Source organism: Microtus ochrogaster, chromosome 1, assembly GCF_000317375.1.
Source record: "Microtus ochrogaster isolate Prairie Vole_2 chromosome 1, MicOch1.0, whole genome shotgun sequence".
NCBI lineage: Eukaryota > Metazoa > Chordata > Mammalia > Rodentia > Cricetidae > Microtus > Microtus ochrogaster.
In genome coordinates this window covers 28,759,403-28,768,341 of record NC_022009.1, presented here as the reverse complement: position 1 = coordinate 28,768,341, position 8,939 = coordinate 28,759,403, and positions in this window count along the sequence as shown.

The following is an 8,939-nucleotide window of genomic DNA, read 5'->3' as shown; positions in this document are numbered from 1 at the left end:
AAGAAACCCTGTTTCGAAAATCAAAAAAAAAAAAAGAGCAGCAGCATGGGATGTGCTAAACTTTGCAGTGTCTCCACAACAAACACAGAAAAACAAATCAAAGAATACAACACCATTATGACAGCAAGCCTAACCAAAACTATAGATATAAAAAAAAATTTTCACTTTGGTTTCAAAAGACATGTTTCAAGAAGACATGTTTAAAGAAAGTCTGAGGACAACAAACATGGGGTATGCAACATAGACAGAAGCAAAGGATGGGATAAGGGAAACACAAAGGCAGGGAAAATGAAGTGTGTTTCTCCACAGGGACCTTCAGAACACTATATAAACGGAGACTCAAGTAAGACAAAGTTATGCATTGTGATTCCTATAGCAATTACTGAAAATGAAAACAACGGTGGCACTTATATCTCAGGAGTAACCAACAACTGTAGCAAGATGCTAAATATAAGCCAGGTTATTTTGACAACTGATTCAAGGAAATCAAGACCCAATTTCACTAGACATAAAAAATGTACTCTAGAGAAAAAAGACATATCTTTATCAATAGGGAACCACAAAATCCAAGGCTCAGGGAATATCACAGAAGAAGGGAAGATTCTGAGAGCCAGAGAACCAAGATACTGGCAGTGAGACAAGGAAGCTGTACCCGTAAAATCTCAAAAATGTAGTTACCTAAATAAGGCCTGCATACTGACAACACAAGATAACATGCCAATATGGAAGGGTAAAATCTCAGAAGGCCCCATCCCTAGATAGAGAGCTACAGGCAATTGAGAAGGACAATCAGTCTTTCCCAGGGGCCAGTTTATCCCAAGGAGTCAACCCTAAACACATCTGCATGTTGCACATATGGACAGAGTAAGATGTATGTGTATGTGGGAGGAAATAATTAAAGACGAGGTCAGGAATTTGAGAAGTAGAGGAGAGACATAGGAGGAGTTAGAGAGGGAGAGGTAAGTGTGGAAATAGTGGAAACATAGTACTCATATATGAAACTCTCAAAAGCTTTTAAATTAAATTAATTGTGAAGTTAAAAAAGAATGAGAAAGAAATACAACATAAGCACTTATAGAAATAAGCTGGTATGGCCATATTGACAGAGGATAAAGCAAAATCTAGAACAAGCAATAATCAGAGATAAACATGGCACACAAGGACCCAGAATCTCACACATGCAAACCATGTTTCTGCCGTTCAAGCCCCCATAATGGATTTCAATTTTATTTAACTGTAATGCTTTGATAAATATTAACATGGTTTCAGAATCACAGCTAAAAAACAAAACTCTCTCGATACTACTCTGTTTTCTCTCCTTTCCTATATACCTCTGAAAATTTGGCTTATTATACTCGCATTTAAAATTAATGAACAGAAATCTTTAATTAATTAATTAATTAATGAACAAATAGGTATATATTCATGTACAAATATGTATGTTGGTTTTCCACTTTCTCACCTAGATAAAATGTGATGTACTGCTCATACTATTCTGCTATCTCATTTTAATCTTAAGATATCTGCAAGACCCTGCACAACATACAGAGTTTTCATTATTTCACACAGCAAGCTGAGTTTTGATTAAGAAACAACTCTTCTGTTTTATTTCCCAGAGTCATACAGTTCATATTATACTCTTTAGAGAATCATGATTCATAAACCCACGAATCTGAAATTTATTTATCATAATTAAACATAATCTACGTAAATACCACTCAAAGCATTCTATTGATAAGGGCTCACTAGGTAAAATAGTGCCATTAGCTTATTTTCCCAAAGGTTCATCTGGCATGATTACAAGGAAACTGAATGACCTCTATCGTCTTTTCTCTGGGTGCATCCCTTTCCCCTTAGTCAGGAAAGAAATAGATCGCATGCCCTGCATATGCATGAAATAATTCTGACCTAAACATAGAAAACTATTAAACTCAGTTGTATCTGAGAGGAAAGTCTTCAGAATATGAGAGATAGAGAAATTTTTGTGACTATATGGTTCTTTGAGGTTTTCTCAATATAGTGAATTTATTTAAACATTCACTGATTTTGAAAATGTGGATTTTCAGTTTGCTTCTCTGTTGCTGTGACAGAGCATTGACCCAGACCTAAGCCTGGATCTCTGGCAGAAAGAGCTGGGGCAGAGTCACACCCACTGGACTCTCCCTGAGCTGAGCGGAATGGTGAGTGTCAAATGAACCAGATCTCTGGGGGAGAAACACACCCACTGAGTTGGGAGTCTGTCAAAGTAGGATCTCCTTTAACCGTATCAGGCAGGAACTTATACAGGGTTGTGATGGAGGTGGAGAAGCTTGGGATGAGCTGAGGTGGAGTAAGGAATAGTGGTGGCTGGCCAGAGGAGGGTCTAGTCTAGGTCAGGTAGCCAGAGACAGGTCTCTAAACTTGAACCAGGCTCAGGAAGTTACACTAGGCCTCACAAACTCAAGTTAGGCTCAGGAAGTTACACTGGGCCTCACACCAGGGCCTCATGAGGCCCAACAGACCTATTTGGGGGAAGAGGCTTCCTTAGGCTGACAGATTGCACCCATCACTGGAGGAAGCCAAGATAGAACCGGAGACAAGAACTGAAGTAGAGATCGTGGAAGAATACTGCTTCCTGGCATGTTCCCCCAGCTTGCTCAGCTACCTTTCTAACACAACTCAGGATTACCTACCCAGGATTGGTATTGCAAACAGTAGTGGACCTTCCTATAGCAATTGCCAATCAAGAAAATGTCCCATAGGTATGCCCATAGGACAAACAGATGGAGACAATTCCTAGGTTGAGATTCTCTCTTCACCAATGTGTCAAGTTGACATCTGAAGCAAATTATAAAAAGTGCCATGACTATTATGGGGGCAGGCTTTGGATTTGAGGCCTACCACAGAAGACAACTTATGACTGGTACTACATCCCTGATCAAGATCACATAGCTGGTGAAGAGTGTCATGGGTACTAAATGAAAATCTAATACTGCTACTCTGCTCAATAGTCATAACATCAAACTCTTTTCCAAAATATTTTTATGTTTATATACATAGACTACTACTGCCCTGAGCCTTCATCAGAGAAGAATGATTTTACACAAAATAACAGTTAATGCAGAGGTGCATAAGCTGCTCGAAGTGCTAAAAATAAGTGACTATTAAGTGCTCAACCATAAATAGGACATGAGGGCTTAGGAAACAACACAGAACAAGGGGCATCAAAAAATATCAAAGTACCATTGCAAAACAATGTCTTCTGAACATGACACATCAGTGGTACTCATAACTTCACTGCAAATGTGATTTGACTTGCACAAGCTTAAGCCCAACAACATTCCATCATGGCTGTGGGAAGGGCTCACGAGGCCCTCCCCTTGTCAAGGACTATTAGCAGTTAATGGTTGCTAGGGGAACAGATAATATTTTCTTTGGTGGTATAGCCACTGGTAAGTTGTCCATGCTCCAGTACTGAATTCCCCACCCACATTCATGAAAGAAGAACTAATTAAACTTACACACACACATTCATACAAACTAACAAAAAAAAAGACATGGAAGTAAGATTTATTTGGGGAAAAAGAAGTACTGGCAGGAGATGGAAAGTGGATGAAAGAAGGTGAGAGAGATACAGAAGACTAGACTTCACTATACACATATAGGAAACTGTCGAGGAATAAAAAAAGAAAACAGAAAAGGAAAGTGCCCACTCCACTAAGGACAACCATCATTTGAATTAAAGATCATATAAAAATAAAATGATAAACTGTTTTTAAACTTGTTCAATCTTAGAAGTTAAATGGATGAGTTATTAAGTCTATGGTGAGACTTAATAGAATGAGAAAATGGAATACGTGTGGAGAAAATTCCTAATATTTCAAAGGAAGCTAACATCTTTGTCAACATGCATCCTTAGTAGAATGATAGGAAAAAGGTTTTAAACACTAGGTCTTGGGGTTAATCCACTGTAATAATCCAGGCTCTTGAAATGTTCTTCCTATCCTCATTTCACTCAAACATTACAAATAATGGATTTTTTTCAGTGTTGGAAATTGACTCTATGACCTTACACAAACTATGCAAACATTCTTCTGTTGATATACATCCCCAGTCTTCTTTATCCTTCAAGATGAAGTCTCTGTAGCATAAGCCAGCCTCAAACTTAACGATCTTCCTGCCTCAGCCTCCTCCAGAGTACTTAGCATTACAGGTCAGCACCACAAGGCCTGGCTATAAAGGATTCTTTCTAGTCTCCTCATTGATATGGATATAGAATGTGCTTCCTATTCCTTTCTTTTAGTCCATGCCAATCCTGGATTCCTTGCATTGCAACCTTTAGTTATTTAACTCCAAGGTTGCCATTACCTGCAACTGTGCTAAGTATACTTTTTCCAAAGAAATTGTTTATTTCCCTCTTTGCAGAGTTCAATCGTTAGCGATTTCTACCGAAGTCACACTTGTATTCACATTCTTTTCTAAAGGACAGAAAATACCATTGTTACATACACAACCATCAGTGCATCACATTAAAACTTTGAGGCATTTTGTGTTATAGTTATGGTAACATGACTTTAAGAAAATATTATAGCACCAATAAATAAATGAGACCTTCTGAAACTGAGAAGCTGCTGTAAATCAATGGATACAGTCAATAAGACAAAAAGGCAGCCTCCTGAATGGGAAAAGCTCCTCACCAACCCCACATCAGACAAAGGACTGATCTCCAAAATATATAAAGAACTCAAACAATTAGACACCAAAATATTAAAAAAAAATCCAATTAAGTGGGTACAAATCTAAACAGATTTCTCAACAGAATAATCTCAAATGGGTGAAAGACATTTAAGGAAATGCTCAACATCCTTCGCCATCAGCGAAAAGCAAACCAAAATGACTCTGAGATACCATCTCACACCTGTCAGAACGGCTAATATCAAAAACACCAATGATAGCTTATACTAGAGAGTATGTGCAATAAGGAGAACACTCCTCCATTGCTGGTGGGAATGTAAACATGTTCATCCACTTTGGAAATCAGTATGGCAGGTTCTCAGAAAATTTGGAATCAACCTACAGCAAGACCCAGCATTACCACTCTTGGGCATATACCCAAAGGATGCTCAATCATACTACAAAGACATTTGTTCAGCTATGTTCATAGCATCGTTATTTGTTATAGCAAGAACCTGGAAACAATCTAGATGCTCCTCAACCAGGAATGGGTAAAGAAAGACAATGTGACACATTAGAGTACTACTCAGCAGGGAAAAAAAAAATGACATCTTGAAATTTGCATGCAAATGAATGGAACTAGAAAAAAACCATCCTAAGTGAGGTAACCCAGACTCAGAAAGATAAGCATGGTATATACTCACTCATAAGTGAATATTAGCTGTAAAGCAAAGGAAAGGAGCCTATAGTCCACCACCCCAAAGAAGCCAAGTAACAAGGACAATCCTAAGAGAGACATACATAGATATCCCTGGGAAGGGGAAATCGATAAGATCTCCTGAGAAAATTGGAAGTATGGGGGTGGGTAGAGAAGAAAAGGCAGGAGGGAAGGAGAGGATGGAGGGGAACTTGAGGGAATGGGATGGTCGAGTTGGGGGAAGGACAGAGACAGAGAGCAAATAAATAGATATCTTGATTGAGGGAGCCATTAAGAGGCTAGCAAGAGTAAAATTATTTACACATTTTATCATGTCTGTTAAGATTTATTTTCACTTTGATATAAAATTTTTAAAATCTAAAAAAAAAAAAAAAGAGGCTAGCAAGAAACCTAGCACTAGAGAAGTTCCCAGGAATCCACAAGGATGTCCCCAGCTAAGACCCTAAGCAATAATGGAGAGGGTGTTTGAACTGACCTTGCCCTGTAGTCAGATTGATGACTATCTTAAATGTCATCATAGAACCTTCATCCAGTAACTGATGGAAGCAGATGCAGAGATTCACAGCGGAGAACTGAGCTGAGCTCCCAAAGTCCAGTCGAAGAGTGGGAGGAGTGAAAATATAAGCAAACAGGTCAAGACCATGATGGGGATACCTACTGAAACAGCTTACTTGAGCTAATGGGAGCCCACCAACTCCAGCCTGATGGTGAGGGAACCAGCATAGAACCAAACTAGGCCCTCTGAATATAGGTGAACAGTTGTATGGCTGGGGCAGACTGTGGGACCTCTGGCAATGAAACCAGGATTTATCCCTACTGCTTGTTCTGGCCTTTAGAATCCATTCTCTTTGGAGGGACACCTTGCTCATCCTAGATTTAGTCAGGAGGACTTTAGTCCTGCCTCAAAGCAGTATGCTAGACTTTGTTGACTCCCCATGGGAAGCCTTACCCTCTCTGAGGAGTGGATGAGGGGTGGGGTGGGAGAGGGGGAATGTAGAGAGAACGGGAGGAGGAAAGGGAGTGGGAACTGGATTTCACATGTAAAATGATAAAAAAATAGTTTTTTAAAAAAATAATTAAAAATTAAGAAAGAAAAAAATATTATAGCAATATGTATATGAGAGAAAAATAAATAAAAAACAATATGAACACTGAGTTTACATGTATAGTTTACTTTTGCTAAGTCCTTTGACTGTTCATTCTCTCAAGTTATGATACAATTTCAATGCAAAATAACTCCTGAAATTGGCAGTATCCCCATGTAATTTCATGAGAGGCCATTAGTTTACTTGAAGAGAGACCTGAATTTTAAATTATGTTTTTATTGAATGCTCCTGTAGGATACAGTTCCTTGTAAGTGTTACAAGGCTTAGTGTATTTTAGTCTTTAAATAATAATTTTAGCAATGCAAATTAAAGTGTAAAGATTGTTAGAAGTTAATTTAAAATATCATAATTTTGCAAACTTTGAGAATACCTGGAAATACTGATTTAATGTCCCTGAATTGCAGAAATAACATGCCAGGAACTGAAACACTAAGAAACTTGTTCGTGTTTTCACTGTGTGTTTTAATTCTAAATAATATAACTGTTTACAGATAAACATATTTTGTGTTTTTAAGAAGATATAAATACCCCACTTCTTTACCCAAAAATAGCATACTTCATAAAATTGTTATGAATACTCATAGAAACATTTATACAAATATGTTGTGTCTTCTATCTGCATTATTTTCTAGAAATAGATGAACAAATAGCATGGCAGTCATGATCACATTATAATCCTAGTTAACACTATTTCTACAAAGACCAGAGAACGTGGAAACTATCCCTGGTCTTCTAACCCCTAGAGCTCAGTAGAAGAATTCCAGATAGATCCTGAAATAAAATTAAACTTGATAGTTGCATCTTACTTGCTTGGTTCTCTATCAACCACTGCCAGTAGCAATCATGATCAAACACTTGAGGATTTAAAAAGCAAGTCCCTGTTACTTTGGGATGAAAGTTTCAATGACTTAGAGTTTCTGCAAAGGAGTTGCAGCATGCAGGTAGACCAAAGAGTAGAACCACAACTGCCGAAGATACCACTGAAGGGGCAAAAATGGGGTGTCTCTGTCTTGGGATGACTCCTTTCACACGAGGAGAGCACTGGCAATGACAAGATATGCCCTCTGTGTGCCAAGAAGGGGTTTTGCTCAAGAAAGCACTTTTTTTCAAAGAAATCTTGTAGGGATAAGCCCAGGCCCTTAGGGGGCGTGTTTGCCTCTGGCGAATGTTTACTTATAAATCCGGCAAGCGGGAGCCTGCGCGCTCTGCTTCCCTGTTCTCCGCAGGAACTGGTGGTTCTGTAAGTCTATTTCCCCATTAAAGCTGTATATATTATTACAATCTGTCTGAATTCATTTACGCAGCTACAAAATCTCTCTCACACACACACACACACACCCGCCACTGCCTCTTTCTCTTTAAATACCAAAAACAAAGCCAGTATGGGGATAGGTGGGGACATAATGAAAAAGATCAGGAGACTTGGGGGAGACCTGGGGTAGCATTATATTCTCCTGTGTGTGTGTATGTGTGTGAGTGTGTGTGTGTGAGAGAGGGGAGGGAGAGAGAGAGAGAGAGAGAGAGAGAGAGAGAGAGAGAGAGAGAGAGGAGAGAGGTCTGTGTGTAAGAGAGAGGTGTGTGTGAGGACAAAGAGAGAGGTGTGTGAGAGAGATTAAATATTTATTTAAATGAAAGAAACCTCTTCTTTTTCCTATATCCAGAAAAAATAAGTATGAGCACACACCCAATAAATACACCTTCCCCAGCCCTCTACTAATTCCTAGTGTCCCTTAGGCTCAATTAAAGTTCATTTGTGTTACGTCTAATGTGAAAATGAACTCTAACCATAGAAACTTCAAGAAATCTACTCATCCTAAGTATTTTTGCTCTATTTTTCTATTTCAAAGAAGACCTAGACTCACCTTCTGAGGACCCCAAATATTTTTATAATTACTCTTCTGCTCCCAATGTGTTCTATAAGGCTCCTTTAAAATCTTAAACACCCAAGAGGTCAAAGCACCCAGTGAACCAAGAGTTCTCAACATTGTTCAGGATGCTCCTTTACCAAAAGGGGAATTTAAGTATTTCCATAATTCCAGTTGGCTTGTTTCTTTTAGACAACAGATGAATAAATAAATGAGCAAATGAATAATTAAAAGACCTTTGTTTTTTTTTTCTCCATGTCTCTATCCAGAAAGAACTTCCTTTCTTCCCTACACCTGCTCTCATACAAAGGAAACTACAAAGAGACTTCCAGGGTCCCATAGATAGTTCCACAACTGCCATGCCTGATGACCTTAGTCAACTCTAACAAAGTAGATAGATCTTTGCTCAAGTTCCATACGTGACAGGTAGGATTACCTCTTTAGAAGGGATAATGATAGAAACAGGAGTGAGGAACTGGTCGGGCAGACTTAGGCAAGGAACCCAGAGAGCAACCATGGCATATACGTTCTCAGTTCAGCAATAAGAAAAAAACAGAAGGGAGCCCCAGTTCCTCTTTTTTTAATTATTTTGATCAT